Source organism: Schistocerca gregaria, chromosome 3, assembly GCF_023897955.1.
Source record: "Schistocerca gregaria isolate iqSchGreg1 chromosome 3, iqSchGreg1.2, whole genome shotgun sequence".
NCBI lineage: Eukaryota > Metazoa > Arthropoda > Insecta > Orthoptera > Acrididae > Schistocerca > Schistocerca gregaria.
In genome coordinates this window covers 244,297,401-244,319,310 of record NC_064922.1, presented here as the reverse complement: position 1 = coordinate 244,319,310, position 21,910 = coordinate 244,297,401, and the positions used below count along the sequence as shown (strand labels likewise).

At 43.1% G+C, this 21,910-nt stretch overlaps 1 protein-coding gene across 2 annotated transcripts in view; it reads left to right on the top strand.

Annotated features, from left to right (window-relative positions):
• Positions 1–21,910, top strand: part of LOC126354093 (transcriptional regulator ATRX-like) — a 479,559-nt gene that overhangs the window by 93,438 nt on the left and 364,211 nt on the right. The gene's annotated exons all lie outside the window — the stretch shown is intronic.

Genomic DNA, 21,910 nt, shown 5'->3' with positions numbered 1-21,910 from the left:
AAAGAATAAGAAAATAACAGTGAAGGTGAGGTTGTATGAACAGCACATTATTGTAGCTAAGATAGACATGAAGCCAACACTCGTGACAGTACTAAAAGTTTATCTTACTGTTTTTACCAAAGTATAATATGACCCTTAATAGAAGACGACTTTCTTCTTCTTTTTTTTCTTTTTCTTTTTTTTTTTTTTAAAAGAAAGAGGCTTCTTCAGAAAAATCTATTTTGTAACATATTCTGACTATAGGCTGTTTTATTGCCCTTACGTATCTGCCTAAAACATTAGCATTATACCTGTTTTAAACTTAGTCATTTATTGATTGTCTACATTTTGATAATACAACAAGAAATAATATAGACAAAAAGAAATTGTTTACATTAATATTTATCTTAACCACCTTTTCTGCATACTAACTCTGTTGTGTAACAATTTGTAATTGGCAACATCATCCTAACAGCACAGTTGTTCAAGTCATATCTTTGTTGTTTGTGTGTGTTTCCCCACCTTGAATACATGTCAGATTTCACCTCTATACTGACATGAGAATATTACAATATTTCTTGCTTCCAAGTATATCATCTGTGTGCTGCTGTCTTATTTGCTGCATGGAACCCACAGGTGACACATTCTCTTTTGCTCCTCATGGTGTGTGTTGACAACATTGTTGCAGGACTTCTTCCATCTCGTGCAGAAATGTATACCATTGTTGTGTATTTGTCTAATTTTAATGTCGATTCAAAGGGATTCAGTTACACTGCAGTTTACATGTGGTAGATGGTCATAAAAATCCAAATTGCACGGTATAGATTTCTGTGGTTGGCAGCACAATGTAATGTGCTGCCCACTTACTACTCTCCTCCCCACACTCATCCTAGTTCTCAGACAAGCCAGTAACACTGTTCCCTCTCCAACTCTTCTGTAATGCTGTGCTTGAGCAACCATGAAACACAGACTGTAGTATCTTCTAGGTCGCATGTCATATGTATGTAACAACAACAACAACAACCACCACCACCACCACCACCACCACCACCACCACCACCAATACACAAGTGATAGCTTGCAATTGCGATTCAATGAAATCCTTGAACTTTCGCTCATCCTGCTATCTACTGACATCTGTTGGTACTATCTCCATGATGTGTCTTGCTGCTTTAATTTACCGTCATGATAACAATTATGGTCAGTTTAATGTGATTTACCTGTTTTGTTTTGTAGACATTTGATTCAAGATTAATTTTTTTGTTTTTGTTTTTTTGTTTCATCTGTATGTAACCATCTTATTTCAAAGCTGATAAAAAGGTGGCAGCATTTCTACCCAGTATTCTAATACGTGAACAGCAACAGAATTTCACAGTTGCAACCCACTTGGTTATAAAATAAAATATTGACGTGCATTCAGAATAAAGTAATGTTTTCTGAAGGAGAACATGTTTGTCTTTCAGTGTTAACTTTTCTTAAACAATGCCAAAAATGTTTGTATACAATATCCATACATATATGAGAATTTTTACTGTAAACCTGTTTAAATACAACAAGAGTTTCAAAGGTGGTAGCGTTAAATTCTTTGTCTCTCTGTGTTTAACAAAATTGTCCATTTTTAAGCAGAGCATTAGATTGATAGGATGGCTAGCCATTTTTAAGCAGAGCATTAGATTGATAGGATGGCTAGTTCATAGTTTCTCACATATCCCTTGCGCTAGCACCACACGAGACAAATGTCACGTGATTGTTTGAGCGCTTTGATTTATCGTGAAATATCACATCTGTTTGAGTGCAAGTATTGTTTGCCCTACCCACCCTTCCAAATTCTTCTAAATAAATCTGCACATGACCTCAATAACTCAAGCTTCATCTCCAAATATAAGACAACACCTACATCAACAATGTAAAACCATCGACGTGAGCAGCAGTAGTTTAATACGCAAATATAAGGTGGCTACATAGTTTTCGAATGATGAATTAGGGATGAAACCTCATCTTTAAGTTGAGTAAATTCAGTACATGCCAACAAGCTTCACAGATGAAGAAGAGATTCACACTGTGTGTGACAAGATAAAAGAAATTATTCACATAATTATAGAAGAAGAAAATGTAATTTTGATGGGGAATGGAATTCGATAGTAGGAGAAAGAAAAATAGTAGAATATTGACTGGGAAAAAGGAATGAACGATGAAGATAGCTGGTGGAATTTTCCACAAAGCATAATGTAATAATACTAATACCTGCTTTAAGAAGCGTGAAAGAAGCTTGTATACATGGAAGAGACCTGGTTTCAGACTGATTATATAATGATATGATAAGACAGAGATTTCAAAATAAGATTGTAAACTGTAAGGCATTCAAGGGGCAGATGTAGACTTTGATCATGACATATTGTTTATAAACTGCAGGCTAAAAGTGACAAAGCTGCAGATATGTTGGAAGTTAAGTTGGTGCGACATGGATAAATTGAAGGAAGCAGAGGCTGTTGAGACTGTCAGAGGGAGCTTTAGGCAATGTTGAACTAAAACAAGGGTAAGGAACACAATAGGAAAGAAGTGGGTAACTTTGGTAGATGAAATAGGAAAGGCAACAGAGGATCACATAACAAAAAAGACAAGGCCAAGTACAAATCCATTAATAACTCTGGAGGTGCTGAATTTAATTGACAAAAGGAGGTATAAAATTCCAGCAAATGAAGCAAACAGTAGGGAATATGGAAGTCTAAAAATTGAGATTTACAGGAGGTGCAGACTGGCAAAGCAAGAATGGCAAGACGAGAAATGCAAGGCTATAGAATCAGATTTGACTACGAGAAATACAGATGCAGCGTATTGGAAAATTAGAAGCCTTTGAAGAAATGAGAAGCAGCAATGTAAATAATAAACGCTCAGATGGCAAGCCAGTACCAAGGAGAAAAGGGAAGGAATATGTAGAAATTGTATATAAGCAAAACAAACTTGAAGGTAATATTGTAGAGAAAGAAGTGGAAGTAAAAGCTCACAAGATGAGAGATATGATATTGCGAGAATTCGACACAGCTCTGAAAGACATAAGCTGAGCGCTTGTAGGTAGCACACCGCGCCTTGTACACGTCCACCACAGCACTCGTTGGCTACAGCACTAAGTTACGACACCTGAAGATGGGCTTATAAGAGCCTGAAACCGGCCGCGTGATAATAAAAGAACTTTACAACTGTAGCGGTATTTTCAACTTCTGGCACTCATTCTTAGTTGCTGGGCTTTGACTGTGGCAGCGACTGATGATGTGGTACAGCTGTGACATCCGGCTGAGTGAAGCTGTGTGGCCACTTTTATATACATACAGCACAAGAATATTGCATCTGTGAACTATTTGGTGGATGTAGCAAGTAGTCCTTGGTGTCGTCATCCTTTGTGGCGGCAGATATAACTGTCACCATATGTAGTGGACTACAACTGTTGCCATATGTAGTGGACCATTTTTAAGTCTTGTGGCGGAAGCATAATAAGGTACCTGTTACGTGCTCTATCTGTGTGACGACTGATCAGAACTTTGTGGCGTCCCAATAGAGACTCCCCCCTGCGGGTTCGGGGGCTATAATAGGCCCGTGGTATTCCTGCCTGTCGTAAGAGGTGACTAAAGGGAATCTCAAACGTTTTGGCCTTAATGTAGTGGTCCCTCTTGGGGTTTGACCTCCATTTTTCAAAATTCTACAGAAGTACGAGCCTTTTGGGGAAGGACGCCTTACGTGGTGTATCACTGGTCCTCAGTGCACTAAGACCTTGGCACTCAGCATTGTAACGGCGTTGTAACCGCACTCACTATTCCTCAAATTGGGCCTAAATGCCTGATGGGTTGCACAAGTTACACCCATAGTGTGTCCCCATCTGCACCTACGATCATGATGGACTTTCCAAGGCACCCGAAATCCAGCACGGTAGCCAGCCCGTTGTTGTGGGGTCGTCATGTACCCTCTAGGTTGTAGCCCCCTGACAACACAGGGATCGTACTGCCAATACCTGAGCTGTACCCTCCCCACGTCGGCCAAGGAGTACATGCCCGTCTCCTTGGGGCATCAGGACTCCCGGCAACGGTCATCCTGCCAGGTGGCCCTTGCTGAGGCTGGGTGGCACCCGTGGGAAGAGCCCCTGGTCGGAGTGGGTGGTATCGGGGCGGACGTTTCGCAGATGAAACGTCAACATGTATCAGGTCGAACTGCGGCCGAGTCTTTTAAAAAGAAAGGTACTGTCTCTGGTTCTGGTTCTCCTGCCCTTTCCCCCTTGGCCACTCCCTGGGAGGATGGACAGGCCCGCCGGCTTGGGGCGAAGTACTTCCCCAGCTATTTAGTCTGTTCTCGGACCGACGGGGGGAGTTCGCCACCTCCAAGCCCATGTTCTTTATCCAGCATATCGAGGACATCTTTGGGGAAATCAAGGCTCTCAGTAAAATGCGTTCGGGGTCCGTTCTTATAAAGACCACCTCCGCCACACAGTCGGCGGCACTCCAGGCGTGCGACCGACTAGGGAACATCCCAGTGTCCATTGTCCCGCATCTGGCACTGAATAGGACGCAGGTGGTTATTTTTCATCGGGACCTCCTGCTGCGATCTGATGAGGAGATCAGGGCCAACCTGGAGCGCCGAGGCGTGCATTTCGTCCGGCGAGTCCAGTGCGGCCCCAAAGACCGTTGCATTGACACCGGGGCCTTTAGCCTCACCTTCGAGGGGGACATTCTCCCGGAGAAGGTAAAGGTGATGTGCTACCGGTGCGACGTGCGCCCTTACGTCCCACCTCCTATGCGCTGCTTTCGGTGTTTGCACATCGGGCACATGTCGTCACGGTGTGGGGCTGATCCCCTTTGTGGCGATTTTGGACGTCCTTTTCGTGAGGAACATACATGCACCCCACTACCTCGGTGCGTCAATTGTCCTGGCCTCCACTTGCCTAGATCTTTAGACTGCCCCGCGTATCAGAAGGAGAAGAAGATTCAGGAAATAAAAATTTTGGACCGTCTCTCCTATTCTGAGGCCAGGAAGAAGTATAACCGCCTCCATCCCGTGACGTTGACGACTTCGTTTGCCTCAGTCGTGTCCACTCCTTCCACAGTATCCTCACCCCTATCCTGTCCCCCCTCCACCTCTACACCCCATTCGGGGTCTACGCCTTCGCCTCTCAAATCCCTCCCTTCCAAATCCTCCTCCCTCGCGGCTCTTGCCCCCTCTGCCCCAGGGGCCACCCTTACTCCTCCTCCCCCTCCGCCGCCTGAGAAGCGATCCTCTTCTCAGGCTTCCGAGGTCCGGTGTTCCAAAATGGACCCCGCGCGTGAGGACCTTCTTCGGGTCCAGCCCACCATCCCCGTGCCTCATCGGACTTCCAAGAAGGCCTCCAAGAAGAAGTCTTTATCCCCCTCTCCACCGCAGCGCGTTTCGTCTGACGCTCCATCCGTGAGTCGCTGCTCCCGGCTGTTCTCAGTTTTGCCAGGACGCTCTGCTGCCAGGCGCTCAACTGGCCTGTCGTCGGCGAATGATGCTGCCCCTCCTACGCAACCCAGGAATGCAGCCGCAGCTGGCGACGACTCAATGGAACAGGATCCGCCTCCCGCCGGTTGTAGCGTTGTTCCCTTGAAACCTGGCCCTCCGCGGCCGTCGAGGTGACCAGCTCTTCACCCTTTTGTTCCCCCTTTTTTCTGACTAGTGATGGCTTTGTTACATTGGAACATAAGAGGTATTCGATCTAATCGGGAGGACTTACAGCTGCTCCTCCGCCTGCACTGTCCGCTCGTCCTTGGTCTCCAGGAAACCAAGTTGCGCCCAACTGACCGTAGTGCTTTTCCCTACTATACCTCAGAGCGGTCTGACCTCACCCCTGTGGCCGATATTCCAGCTCATGGTGGGGTCATGTTGCTCGTTCGGGACGATGTCTATTACCATCCCATCCCATCCCATTGACCACCCCACTCCAAGCAATAGCTGTCCGTATTACTCTTTCTGCCTTTACTTTTTCTGTTTGTACTGTCTACACTTCATCGTCGTCCGCAGTTAGTCGGGCTGACATGATGCACCTGATTGTTCAGCTTCCTCCGCTGTTTTTATTGTTTGGCGACTTCAATGCCCATCATCCCCTTTGGGGCTCTCCTGCATCCTGTCAGAGAGGCTCTCTCTTGGAGGATGTCTTCAACCATCTCAATCTTGTCTGCCTCAATACTGGCGCCCCAACTTTCCTCTCGGACTCTACTCATACCTACTCCAACTTGGACCTCTCGATCTATTCTACCACTCTTGCCCGTCGGTTCGAGTGGTATGGCCTTTACGACACCTATTCGAGCGACCATTTCCCCTGTGTCGTTCGTCTCCTGCACCGCACCCCATCCCCACGTCCTTCGAGCTGGAACATACCGAAAGCTGACTGGGGACTTTACTCTTCCCTGGTGACCTTTCCGGACCACGATTTTCTCAGTTGTGACACTCAGGTCGAATACTTCACGGCTGTTATCATCAATGCTGCCGAATGTTCCATTCCTCGTACTACGTCTTCTTCACGTTGCATTTCCGTCCCCTGGTGGAATGAGGCTTGTAGAGACGCTATCCGTGCTCGACGACGTGCTTTACGCACCGTTCGCCGCCATCCTACGTTGGCGAATTGTATTGGATACAAACGACTCCGAGCACAATGCCGTAAAGTCATCAAAGACAGCAAAAAAGCTTGTAGGGCCTCTTTCACCAGCTCCTTTAACAGTTTTACTCCCTCTTCTGTCGTCTGGGGTGGCCTGCGCCAGCTGTCGGGCATTAAGGCCCACTCCTCAGTACCTGGCCTAGCTTCAGGTAATGAGGTACTTGTTGATCCTTCGGCCGCTTTTTCGCGAAGGTTTCAAGCTCCGCCCATTACCATCATGCCTTCCTTCCCAGGAAAGAGACAGAAGAGGCTCGGCGACCTTCCTTCCACTCGCTGAATCTGGAAAATTATAATGCCCCCTTTACTATGCGGGAACTCGAATGTGCACTTGCACTGTTCGGGTCCTCTGCTCCGGGGCAGATGCCATTCACGTTCAGATGCTGACACACCTTTCTCCGGCAGGCAAAAGCTTTCTACTTCGTACCTACAATCGTGTCTGGACCGAAGGTCAAGTCCCCATGCGTAGGCGTGACGCCGTCATTGTTCCTATACCCAAACCCGGGAAGGATAGACACCTTCCTTCTAGTTGCCGCCCCATTTCTCTTACAAGCTGTGTCTGTAAGGTGATGGAGTGCATGAATCTCGACGGCTACTTACCAATGTTCAATGCGGCTTTCGTCGCTGCCGCTCCGCTATTGACCACCTTGTGACCTTGTCGACATTCATCATGACCAACTTTTTGCAAAAGTGCCAAACGGTAGCCGTGTTCTTTGATTTGGAGAAGGCTTATGGTACCTGTTGGAGAGGAGCTATCCTCCGCACTATGCACAGGTGGGGTCTCCGCGGTCACCTGCCCCTTTTTATTGATTCCTTTTTAACAGATCGAAAGTTTACGGTACGTGTGGGTTCCGTACTGTCCGACGTCTTCCTCCAGGAGAACGGAGTGCCTCAGGGCTCCGTCTTGAGCGTAGCCCTTTTTGCCATAGCGATCAATCCAATTATGGATTGCATTCCACCTCATGTCTCAGGCTCTCTTTTTGTCGATGACTTCGCGATCTACTGCAGTGCCCAGAGAACATGCCACCTGGAGTGCTGCCTTCAGCGTTGTCTTGACAGCCTGTACTCATGGAGTGTGGCTAATGGCTTCCAGTTCTCTGAAGAGAAGACGGTTTGCGTCAACTTTTGGCGATATAAAGTGTTCCTTCCGCCATCCTTACATCTCGGTCCTGTTGTTCTCCCACGTCTCTTATTTAGCTGCCCGTTGTACTTGTTCCCTTAATGTCTTCAGAGTTCTTCGTGGTTCATCTTGGGGAGCGGATCGCACTGTTCTGCTTCACTTGTATCGGTCCATAGTCTGATCAAAGCTGGATTATGGGAGCCTCGTGTACTCGTCTGCTTGGCCATCCCTCTTACGCCGTTCAACTCCATCCACCATCAGGGGTTACGTCTTGCGACCGGAGCATTCTACACTAGTCCCGTCGAGAGTCTTTATGCTGAAGCTGCCGAATTACCATTGACCTACCGGTGCGACGTACTGCTTTGTTGGTATGCCTGCTGGCTGTTATCAATGCCCGACCACCTGTCTCATCAGTCCTCCTTCGCCGATTCTCTCGACCGTCAGTATGGGTTGTACGTGTCTGCCCTGATGCCCCCTCGAGTCCGCGTTCGTCGCCTGCTTTGACAATTGGATTTTGCCCTCCCTACCACCTTCAGAGAGGGTGAGAGCCCGACACCACCTTGGCTCCAGGCTCCGGTTCATATTCATCTCAACCTCAGCTTTTTCCCGAAGGAGGGTACTCCGGCTGCAGTGTATTGCTCATGGTTTGTCGAACTTCGTGCGCGACTTGACAGTCACACCTTTATTTACTCTGATGGCTCCAAAACTGAGGTTGGTTTCGGCTGTGCCTTTGTCGTCGGGGCCGTCACCTTTAAATACCGGCTCCTCGACCAGTGTTCCAGCTATACGGCCGAGCTTTTTGCTCTCCGTCAGGCCGTTCAGTATGCCTGCCGCCACCGCCATTCATCGTATGTACTCTGCTCTGATTCACTCAGTGCTCTTCAGAGCCTTGGAGCTCCATATCCGGTCCATCCCTTGGTGCAATGGATCCAGCAGTCCCTCCATTCTTTTGCTGATGATGGCTCTCCTGTCAGTTCTCGGCCATGTAGGAGTGCCTGGGAATGAGGCTGCTGATGCTGCAGCCAAGGCTGCAGTCCTCCTGCCTCGGCCAGCCTCCCATTGTGTTCCGTCATCCGACATTAGTGGGGTTGTTTGTAAGAGGCTTGTGTCATTGTGGTGGGATACTTGGTCATCACTTCAAGGAAACAAGCTCTGGGCCGTAAAACCGTTCCCAACTGCTTGGACAACCTCCTCCCGACCATCTCGGCGAGAAGATGTCCTTCTGACCAGGTTGCGGATTGGGCATTGCCGGTTTAGCCACCGCTACCTGCTTTCCGGTGACCCAGCCCCGCAGTGCCCTTGTGGTCATGCATTGACAGTGCGCCATGTTTTATTGTCGTGTCCCCGTTTTAGTCAATCTCATGTTGTCCTGTCTCTGCCATCTACTTTACAGGATATTTTAGCTGATGACACTCGAGCAGCTGCTCGTGTTCTTCATTTTATTACTTTGACTGGCTTGTCCAAAGACATCTAACTCTTTCACTTATTTTATCTGCATCTTTGTAAGAACTTTCTGCCCCCCCCCCCCCCCCCTGCGTTTTACTAGATTCTATGTGCTCTTATAATTGTGACTGGGTGCTAATGACCTCAGTAGTTGGTAGTTGAGCACCCTTAACCCCCCCCCCCCCCAAAAAAAAAAAACCAGAGGCTGGTGTGACATGTAGCACCCTGTGAAGGCCTAGCTATGTACTATAAATGACAGTGGACACAGCAGACAACAACAGCAACAACATTACTTCATCGTTACTCTTTAGTTAATCACCATTCATCCGTAATTGCACTTTTAATTATTATTAAGTTGTCCGTTTAATCCACGCATTAGTACTGATTCTCATTCACAAAACCTACAAATCTACAGATACCACATTATATTTCTTCTTGTCAGTTACCAAATTTGCAGTTATCATGTGAATTACTTATATTTCTGTGTAAGTACATTCCCACGTGACTCAGTCAATACAAACCATTACACACATGATTTTACAAGTCTCAAATGCAAGCACCACCGTTCACAATCAATCTAACCTTCCATTGATACACAAATGAACAAGCTTCCGATTATGCTTCAAAGATGAACCAAACCCTGATAAACAAACTGCACTGCACACATAAGTTAAACACAGTAAAGCAAATAACTGTGCAGAATCTTCATGAGATGTATGTAGTAAAGAAACTAGACTAAAAATCACATAAAATGACATGGCAATAACATGCCATATGCATACAAGACCTTGCACAAGAACACATAAGAACTGAAAAATAGACAATGACTGCACAAAGGACACAACAGAGGAAGAATCCACACATAAAACAAAACACTTATACTCACTTAACAATAATGAAACAGTTTGCAGAATAGCAAACATTAAAGATGGGCGGCGGGTCAGGGCTACAAATAGGACACAGAACAGGCAACACAACACAGAAAAACTTCAAAAACAGGAAGTAATCACCTATTGATTCAACAAATCAGGCATATACAAACTTCCATGCAATTCTTTTCAGTTAGTCTACATAGGGAAAACATGTGGAAACTGTGAAATGAGATATTCAGAGCACCTCAGGCCTCTAAAAGGTAACAGTTCCCATAGTACATTTGCTGACCAATTAATAGCCCAGAACCACCATCCTACTAAAGTAGAAACAGATTTCTAAATACTAAAATCCAGCCACACCCTATACCACAAATTTAAACAGAAAGATGAATCCACATACAGAAACAAGCAGAGAGAAAGTAAACAAAGTTCAAATTTGGTGTGAAACTGATATGAAAACATCTGCGAGCCCTAGACAAACAGCAACAACATAAATGTTGAAAAAGTATGACTTACAAATGGAGTTCTCAGAAATAGGTGTTGGATATCTATATGTATTTCCATGACAGAGCAGCATGCAGATGAGGACTGGTGCTTTGAAAATGTGGTAAGCTACCAGTATTCAGTAATGTAAAAAGGCTCCTACAGAACCCAGTGATGTAGAAAAATAAGGCAATAACTTGAACAGACATAAACTGTTTGTAAGTCTAATTTTGCTAGAATAATTATTACCTAAAAATGTTTGCATTTTACGTAACTCAATAAAAATACCCACTGATGAGTGCACAAAGATGCTGAAATGTTTGGGCATTTATAAACAACAGTTGTTTGCATAATAGGCAGACCTGAATTCCCATAGTTCAGCCTGCAAACATGGCTACTGCTAGTGCTTCAAAGCGTGACATCATCATAATCCTCAATGCTTCAACTCAATTACATAAGTGCACCATCATGAACATAGTACATATCTGTATTTCAGTTTTATCACTAGTGAATTTTTATCATTACTACTACATCGAGATTGTGGCAAGAGCGTACCTCACTGCTTCCCCCTCAAGATATTCAAAACATTATGTGAACTGACTTTACACAAAACATTCTTCTTCTTCCAGTGGTTAACAATTAAAGGATGCATGAGATAATTAATGAAAACTCTTCTACATGACATACGTTATCTCGTGTAGCTCATTATCTCCAACACGAAGATCAACAACACTTCTGTTCTTCAGTATGGCTGATCTTTAACCACTGACTGTAGAAACAAGAAATCTGACTTCACGTTTCCCCAATAACTAATTTGACATACATACCATTTTTTCCAGCACAGCATTATTGTTAGTATGATTTAGTGTCAATCTACTGCAAAACAGAATCATAGTACAAATATTATGTCAACTGAACTAGAAACATAATGGTTAAGAAAGCATAATGTATTTTCAGCTCCAGAAACTGAAAACAAGTTTCATGCGATAAGCAAAAATTTATTCAGATCTCAGTATCTCAATAATGTGAGGTCACCTCCAAATGATAAAAATTTATTTCCTTACCACAACTACCAATCAGACAAAGGATGAAAGGAATAGATAGAAATAACAAGCTGGACATTTTCGCGAATAAAACAGTGATCCATATATACAATAACTTTGCTTTAATTTACGTCTATGGTCACAAACTTTTTGTTAACAGATAACCGGTTTCATCCTATAATGACCATCATCAGATCTAAAGCAAAATTGGGAAAACATAAATACACTCACAGATTGTCCACAGCTTAAAAACAATACATAGTCCATAATGAAAAGTACTACTGACAAATATATGCATTTGTGCGCTTTAAGGATGAAGAGGCATACCTGTTTTATAAAAAACAAAATCCTAAGGTACTGCAGCCATAGTGGCATAGTCAAATGTGCTATGGCTATGGCTGCAGTACATTGAGACTATTTTTTTTATAAAACTGGTATGCCTCTTCAGTCTTAAAGCGCACAAATGCATATATTAGTCAGTAGTACTTTTCATTATAGTCTATGTATTGTTTTTAAGCCGTAGACAATCTGTGAGTGATTTTTTGTTTTCCCATGTTTGCTGCAGATCTGATGATGGTCATTATAGACTGAAACCGGTAATCTGTTAACAAAAAAAGTTTGTGACCATAGACATAAATTACAGGAAACTTATTAGATAGAAATAACTTTGACAGATGAACAGGAAAGATGATGAAAAAAAGATAACAGTTCAGGCAATGAAAATGAGCAACAGTACTACTTGGTTTGAGGCCCAGTCTCTCACTTAAATCAACTGTCAAATTAAAACTGTGCAACTTTTTGATAGTAGCAAACATATTATAGTTTCACGTACTTCATTAGCTCTTTTCTTAAATTTATTTTATAGGTCAAATTTGCGAATTTTCTCACCAGGCCCAAGCACTCCAAATGAATCACTACAAACCAATTACCACAGTACCAATAGGTTATTTTCAATCAATTTTAGACAGTTTACAGAATTTAAACAGTCTTCATCAAACTGGTTCCTTACATACAATAGATATAGAATAACTTTCTGCTTTCATTGTTGAGATCCCATTTACTTTTGATAACTCAAAATACATCTCCATTACTTTCCTCTGACAAAAAAGTATCTTTTTGATTTCGTGTGAACTGGTAGACAATGCATCCCCAAACAAGGAGTCCAAACAACGTTCAGTCAATATGTCTGGTCAAATTTCCAATATTTGATACTCTAAAAATATTTCTGTGGGTAGGTAATTTATTCATTTAACAGAAAATTTAAAAATTCCACTTGCATTTGGAACATTTATATACCAACATTGGTCAACTTCACTTTTTGTAATGCATTCGGCCTCTTTGTAGTCTACTACTGAATTTATACAGATTTTTAGTGAGATAGCAATTTTCTCCAATAACAAGTTTGTTGCAGTATATGCAAATGAAATATATATTGTACTTACGTTATTGGATGGTGTTTTATAAGATTGTCGATTATAGGCATTCCTTAATTACCTGGATTTTTTGCTATTCTGTGTAAATCAGTTTCAACATCAGATTAAGTAAGTCTTCTATTGATTCACAATTTAATCTACACACACAACATTTGTAGACGGCATTAATGTGTACTATGTCTAGCAGCTCTACTTACTCTGCCATGTTTTGTACTGCTAGCCTCACTACAAATGTAGAACAACAATCTCTCCCACCAAAAACTCTTGATGCAGCAGCAGTGCCAATAATTTTCATTTTTAGTTTCTGTTGTATAATTGATATTATAATATGCATTTATAGAAATTCATTTTGTAAAATTTTATTGTAATTGTAATTAGGGAGTTAATTAAAAAGTTTCCAATAGCTGGTTTTTGTAATATGAGAGTATCACATGCTTAGTCATCATTTATGCAATCTTTAATACCAAAGTAAATCTGTAATGATTTAGCTGTATTTTGCCTACAAAAGTGATAACTTGAACTTATCAGTACTGTGCTGCAACTTAAACTGAAGCGACTAGTAGCCACTAAAATGAACTCTCACATCTTAAACATGTTGTTGTTGTTGTGGTCTTCAGTCCTGAGACTGGTTTGATGCAGCTCTTCATGCTACCCTATCCTGTGCAAGCTTCTTCATCTCCCAGTACTTACTGCAACCCACATCCTTCTGAATCTGCTTAGTGTATTCATCTCTTGGTCTCCCTCTACGATTTTTACCCTCCAAGCAGCCCTCCAATGCTAAATTTGTGATCCCTTGATGCCTCAGAACATGTCCTACTAACCGGCCCCTCCTTTTTGTCAAGTTGTGCCACATACTCCTCTTCTCCCCAATTCTATTCAATACTTCCTCATTAGTTATGTGATCTACCCACCTAATCTTAAGCATTCTTCTGTAGCACCACATTTCGAAAGCTTCTATTCTCTTCTTGTCCAAACTATTTATCGTCCATGTTTCACTTCCATACATGGCTACACTCCATACAAATACTTTCAGATATGACTTCCTGACACTTAAATCTATGCTCGATGTTAACAAATTTCTCTTCTTCAGAAACGCTTTCCTTGCCATTGCCAGTCTACATTTTATATCCTCTCTACTTCGACCATCATCAGTTATTTTGCTCCCCAAATAGCAAAACTCCTTTACTACTGTAAGTGTCTCATTTCCTAAACTATTTCCCTCAGCATCACCCGACTTAATTCGACTACATTCCATTATCCTTGTTTTGCTTTTGTTGATCTTAATCTATATCCTCCTCTCAAGACACTGTCCATTCCGTTCAACTGCTCTTCCAAGTCCTTTGCTGTCTCTGACAGAATTACAAAGTCATCGGCGAACCTCAAAGTTTTTAATTCTTCTCCATGGATTTTAATACCTACTCTGAATTTTTCTTTTGTTTCTTTTACTGCTTGCTCAATATACAGATTGAATAACATCAGGGAGAGGCTACAACCTTGTCTCACTCCCTTCCCAACCACTGCCTCCCTTTCATGCCCGTCGACTCTCATAACTGCCATCTGGTTTCTGTACAAATTGTAAATAGCCTTTCGCTCCCTGTATTTTACCCCTGCCACCTTTAGAATTTGAAAGAGAGTATTCCAGTCAACATTGTCAAAAGCTTTCTCTAAGTCTACAAATGCTAGAAACGTAGGTTTGCCTTTCCTTATATTTCTTCTAAGATAAGTCGTAGCGTCAATATTGCCTCACGTGTTCCAACATTTCTACGGAATCCAAACTGATCTTCCCCGAGGTCGGCTTCTACCAGTATTTCCATTTGTCTGTAAGCAATTTGAGTTAGTATTTTGCAGCTGTGACGTATTGAACTGATAGTTCTGTAATTTTCACATCTGTCAACACCTGCTTTCTTGAAGTCTGAGGGTACTTCGCCTGTCTCATACATCTTGCTCACCAGATGGTAGAGTATTGTCAGGACTGGCTCTCCCAAGGCAGTCAGTAGTTGTAATGGAATGTAGTCTACCCCCGGATCCTTGTTTCGGCTCAAGTCTTTCAGTGCTCTGTCAAAATCTTTACGCAGTATCGTATCTCCCATTTCATCTTCATCTACATCTCTTCCATTTCTATAATATTGTCCTCAAGTACATCGCCCTTGTATAGACAGTTTTAATTATAATGTTATTAATAACCCTTTATAACAATACTAAGATAAGTCGTAAGGTCAGTATTGCCTCACATGTTCCAACATTTCTACGGAATCCAAACTGATCTTCCCCGAGGTCGGCTTCCACCAGTTTTTCCATTCGTCTGTAAAGAATTCACATTAGTATTTTGCAGCTGTGACTTATTAAACTGATAGATCAGTAATTTTCACATCTGTCAACATCTGCTTTCTTTGGGATTGGAATTATTATATTCTTCTTGAAGTCTGAGGGTATTTCGCCTGTCTCATCAATCTTGCTCATCAGATGGTACAGTTTCGTCAGGACTGGCTCTCCCAAGGCTGTCAGTAGTTCTAATGGAATGTTGTCTACTCCTGGGGCCTCGTTTCGACTCAGGGCTTTCAGTGCTCTGTCAAACTCTTCACACAGTATCGTATCTCCCATTTCATCTTCATCTATATCCTCTTCCATTTCCAGAATATTGTCCTCAAGTATATCACCCTTGTATAGACCCTCTATATACTCTTTTCATCATTCTGCTTTCTTTTCTTTGCCTAGAACTGGGTTTCCATCTGAGAGCTCTTGATATTCATACAAGTGGTTATCTTTTCTCCAAAGGTCTTTTCAGTTTTCCTGTAGGCAGTATCTATCGTACCCCTAGTGAGATAAGCCTCTACATCCTTACATCTTAAACATGAGGAAAGTGCCAGATTTTGTAAAATTTTGTGAAACTCACCAGTTCTGCATTATTTGTTGTGTTACCGTTTACTCAAAATTTTCCTATCCCTAGTAATACCAAGCGACAGTCCTTTAATTTTGGGAATGGCTGGACTAAAATAGCTATCTGAAAATCCGGCCGTTGTGGCCAAGCGGTTCTAGGTGCTTCAGTCCGGAATTGTGCAGCTGCTACGGTCGCAGGTTCGAATCCTGCCTTGGGCATGGATGTGTGTGATATCCTTAGGTTAGTTAGGTTTAAGTAGTTCTAATTCTAAGGGACTGATGACCTCAGATATTAAGTCCCATAGTACCCAGAGCCATTTGAATTACTTTGAGCTATCTGAAAATATAAATTTCATTCATGCACAGCAAAAATTAATTTGAAACAGCAAGCTATAGGTCTAGACACAATGCAAAGTAATGCGATTGCTGTGATGCATAACCTCATGAGGGTATTCACCCTAGCTGCAGCAACAGAGGATAGAAGATAGAACAGTGTTGTTGCCCATGAGGGAGTTCTGCTGTGCTGGCGTGTCTCATAGTCATCATCTTATGTGGGCTCAAAAACAGAATACTGGCAGCTCTTAAAGTTGGTCCTTATGCTATCTTACCACCTTAAATATGTGAGTCGTGAAGTTTTGCAGCCTTGTATTTCTTATATTTTGATAAAAATATGGTTTGCTGTGCGTGGGTCATAGACACACTTCTTGGCATGTTAGGACATTCCTTGATGATTTCAGCTGTAGTCCCCAGCCAGTGTGTAATGCCTAGCAAGAGCCTTCAACATGGACATCGCACAATGGCTGTGGAAAAGCATTGGTAACACCCCGATATTAAAAATTCATTTGCCCTTTCATACCATGACATCAGCTCATTACGATGACTGTAATTTGATCTGTACTTGAGATGACATACCCTAATTTAATCCAGGTGAAAAAAGCTCAGAAATTTGATCACACAAACCATTCAAGGCTAGAGTTGTGTAAGATACCACATAGGTTTGTTCGGTGATTGAGAATTCGAAAGCATTTTATGAGTTTAAACCAAAGATATTTTTTGAAATGCGATTACTAAGAATTACAATGTACAGACTATAGTTTTATATGAAACCCTGTTTTTAAATTGTTCCTCAGCAGAAATATGTTGGCTGCTTCAATTAAACAAACAGGTGCATTCAAAGGCAAACTTACATGAACAAACAGGATGTGATTCGAAAGTTTCAAGACTTAACTCAGAACTAGAAATTTATTGGACATTTAAGTGCAGCGACTAAAAATTCTTCAAAAGAGGATCCTTCAGCATCAACACAGCACTGCCAGCTTGTCTTCCACTGCTCGTAGCCCTTCTGGAAGGCCTCAGGCGTCATGCTGTAAAGGGCTCTCGTCGAAGCCTGCAATATGCCACCAATGGAGTCAAATCGCTTCTCTTTTAGACCTGTCTTGATTCGGGGGAAGAGGAAAAAGTCACTTGGAGCCAAGTTGGGACTGTAGGGTGGCTGCGGCAGTGTTGTCACATTAAACTTGACCAAAACTTCGGCGGCAGTGCGTGATGTGTCAGCGAGCGCATTGCCATGGTGGAGAATCCAATCGCCCTTGATCGCCGGGCGGACGTGCTGAACTCGGTCTCTCAAACAGCGGAGCACTCCAGCGTGAAAGTCACCTGTGACAGTCTGTACATGAGCAACAAACTCCTTGTGAATCACTCCATTACCATTCTGTGAGGAAGCAATGAGCTTTTGGCCAACAGGGCCTTCGTTGGAGATAGAAAACATATGCACGTGCGCGCCCACACACACACACACACACACACACACACACACACACACACACACACACACAACCGCGCAGTCTATGGCTGCTGATGCCACACTGCAAGCAGCTGCACGTGATGGGACACGCAACCAGGTGGTGGGGGTGGGAGGAGGCTGGGATGGGGAGGGGAAAGGATAGCAAGTTAGGAGTGAGGGATGGTAAAGTGCATCTTGTGGGAACATACAGAGATGGGGTGGAGAGAGGGTAGGGCAGCTAGGTGCAGACGGGAGGTTAGATTGGGGTGGGGATGGGAGGAGCAGCTAGCAGAAAAGAGAGAAGTAAAAAGATTGTGGTTGTGTTGATGGAAAGGAAGACTACAGAGTGCTGGTATGGGAAGAGGGAAGGGACTAGAGGGTAAGAATAAAGACTAACAAAGGTTAAGGCCGGGAGTGTTCTGGAATGTAGGATATATTGCAGGGACAGTTCCCATCTGCGAAACTCAGAAAAGCTTGTGTTGGTGCAAAGGATCCAGATGGTATAGGCTGTGAAGCAGTCATTGAAATGAAGACTGTTACATTGGGCAGCGTGTTCAGCAGTGGGGTGGTCCAGCTGTTTTTTGGCCACAGTTGGTGACCATTCATCTGGACAGACAGCTAGGTAGTTGTCATGCCCACATAGAATGCACCACAATGGTTTTAGCTTAGCTTATAGATCACATGACTGATTTCACAGGTTGTTCTGCCTTTTGTGGGATAGGTTACGCTTGTGACCAGATTGGAGTAGGTGATGCCTTTGATGGGATAGGTGACGCTTGTGACTGGACTAGAGTAGGTGGCAGTGGGAGGATGTATGGGACAGGTCTTGCATCTAGATCTATTACAGGGATATGGGCCATAAGGCAAGAGGTTGGGAGCAGGAGCTGTGTAGGGATGGACAAGGATATTGTGTAGGTTCGAAGGGTGGCGGAATACTACCGTGGGAGGGGGAGGGACATTCCTCATTTCAGTGGACGACGAGAGGTAGTCTAAATCCTGGCAGAGAATGTGATTCACTTGCTACAGATCTGGGTGATACTAAGTCACAAGGGGAATGCTCTTCTGTGGCCTGAAGGTGGGACTTTGTGAGGTTGTGGGTGATTGGAGACAAAGGCAGGGGAGATCTGTTTTCATGCAAGGTTGGTAGGGTAATTAAGGTCTGTGAAGGCCTCAGTGAGACCCTCGGTGAATCTCGAGAGGGACTGCTCATCACTGTAGCTGCAACGGCCATGGGTGGCTAGGCTATATGATGATTTCACTTCTTGGCATGGAATGGGTGACAGTTGTCAAAGTAGAGGTATTTCTGCTGGATGGTAGGTTTGATGTGGACTGAGTTACTGATGTAGTCATCTTTGAGGTGAAGGTCAACACTGAGGAAGGTGCCTTGTTGGGTTGAGTAGGACCAGGTCAAGTGAATGGGGGAGAAGGTGTTCATGTTCTGGAGGAATGTGGGTAGGTTGTGCTAACCCTTGAACCAGATCATGAAGATGTCATCAGTGAATCTGAAGCAGGTAGGGGTTTAGAATTCTAGATGTTTTTGAAGGATTCCTCTAGAAGGCACAGGATGGTGCCATGCTAGTGCCCTTAGCCGTAATCGGGATTCGTTTGTAGGTAATTCTTCTCACCACCATCTACTCCAGTCTGGTCACAAGTATCACCTATCCCATCAAAGGCAGGACTACCTGTAAAACCAGCCATGTGAACTATAAGCTAAGCTGAAACCATTGTGCTGTATTCTACGTGGGCATGGTAAGCAACAAGCTGTCTGCTTGCATGAATGGCCACTGACAAACTATAGCCAAGAAACAACTGGACCATCCCATTACTGATCATGCTGCCCAACATGACAGTCTTCATTTCAGTGACTGCTTCACAGCCTGAGCCATCTGGATCCTTCCCACCAACACCAGCTTTTTTGAATTGTGCAGGTGGGAAATCTCCCTAAAATGTATCCTATGTTCCCATACCCCTTGTGTCCTCAACCTTCGTTATTCTTTGTCCTTTCCCTCTAGCACTTCAGTTTCCATTCTAGCACTACACAGTCCTCTACTCCAACAACACACCCACAGTCTTTTTACCTACCTCCTTTCCCAATAATTACCCCCACCTCCATCTAACCTCCTAACTGCACCTAGCTGCCCTACTCTCTGCCCACCTCACCCCTGTATGCTCCCACAAGCAGCACTTTACCGTCACCCAGCATTAGCCTGCTATCCCTCTCTCTCCCCTCCCCACCCCAGCCTCCATGTTACCCCGACCATACGGTTGCGTCTCCCATCATGCGCAGCTGCTCGCAGTGTGGCCTCAGCAGCCAGAGACTACAGTCATGTGTGTCAGTTGCGTTATCATGAGTGTGTGTGTGTGTGTGTGTGTGTGTGTGTGTGTGTGTGTGTGTTATATCTCCGACGAAGACCTTGATGGCCGAAAGCACAATTTTTTACCAGTCTTTTTGTTGTATCTACCTGTGGTTAATCATCTCCACTATATGCTGAGTAGCAACTATACTTTTCATAATGTTGTTACATTCCATCCTGGATTATCCATTGTTGACTCACCATGGTACACAATACAGGTCAGAACACTGTTGCAGAAGTAATAAAACCAGTATGCCAAATTTAAGAGAACACAAAATCCCAGAGATTAACAAACAAAATTTAACCCTCTCTTGAAATCTCGCAGAAAATCCTGAGAATGTCTCATCATAAGTGAAGTACACCAGTGTCAAGACACAATCAATACCTTAATGTGCGATGGCGAAGGTAATGTTACCAGTGACAGTGCCACTACAACAGAGTGACTAAATACAGTTTCTGTAATTCCATCACCAAATAAGACAAAGTAAGTATTCCAGATTTTGAATCAGGAACTGCTGCCAACATGAGTAACTTAGAAGTAGATATCCTTGATGTAGCAAAGCAGCTTAAATCACTTAAAGAAGGTGCATCCTCCATTCCAGACAGCACACCACTTTGATGTCTTTCAGAGTATGCTGATGTAATAGCTCTGTACTTAACAGTCATTAACGATTGCTCGCTCAGCGAAAAATCCATACCGAAACACTGAAGAGTTGCACAGTGCCCAAGAAAGGAAGTAGGAGTAATCCAATGAATTATAGATCCAAGTCACTAATGTCATTTTGTGGTCCAGTTGTGGAACATATACTGTGTTGAGACACGATGAATTACATCAAGGAAAACAATCAGGTAACACACAGTCAGCACAGATTCAGAAAATATCGTTCTTGTGAAACACAACCAGCTCTTTATTTTTACAGAGAAATGAGTGCTATTGAAGGTGGATTTCAAATTGGTTCAATATTTCTGGATTTCCAAAAAACTTTTGATACCATTCCTTACAAATGGCTTATAATAATCAAGTTGCATACCTCAAGTATCATCCCAGCTGTGTGACTGAATTCATGATTTCCTCTGAGAAGTACCAAGGTTCATAGTAAATGACAGAGAGTCGTGAAACAGAAGTGATACCTGGGGTATCCGAGGAAGTGTTATAGGCCATTTGCTGTTCTTAATGTACAAAGAAAATTTAGGAGACAGTCTGAGCAGCCATCTTAAATTATTTGCAATTGTTGCTGTCATTTACCATTTAGTGAAGTCATCAGAAGATAAAAACCAATTGCTAAATGATTTATACAATATACCTGTAGGGTGCAAAATGTGGTAATAGACCCTAAATAATGAAATGTGTGAGGTCGTCCACATGAATATTAAAAGGAATCCCTTAAATTACAGTTACATGATCAATCACACAAATCTAAAGGTTGTCTGTTCAACTAAATACTTAAGGACTACAATTGTGGATAGTTAAATTGGAACGATTATGTAGATAATGTTATGGACAAGGCAAACCAAAGATTGTTTTATTGGCTGAACACTTGGAAGATTCAACAGGTCTACTAAAGAGACTGCCTACACTGTGCTTGTCCATCCTCTGCTAGATTGACGGAGGACATCGAAAAAATTTTAAGAAAGGCAGCTCTTTATGTATTATCGCAAAATAGGTGAGAGAATGTCACAGATACGATGTGTGAGTTGCTGTGTCAATTATTAAAGAAAAGACATTTTTCATTGCTGCAAGGTCTTTTCATAAAATTTCAATCTTTAATGTTCTCCTCAGAATGTGAAAATACTTTGTTGATACCCACCTACAAAGGAAGAAATGGTCATTTTAATACCATTTCTCCTGCACACTACTAGAGAATGGAACG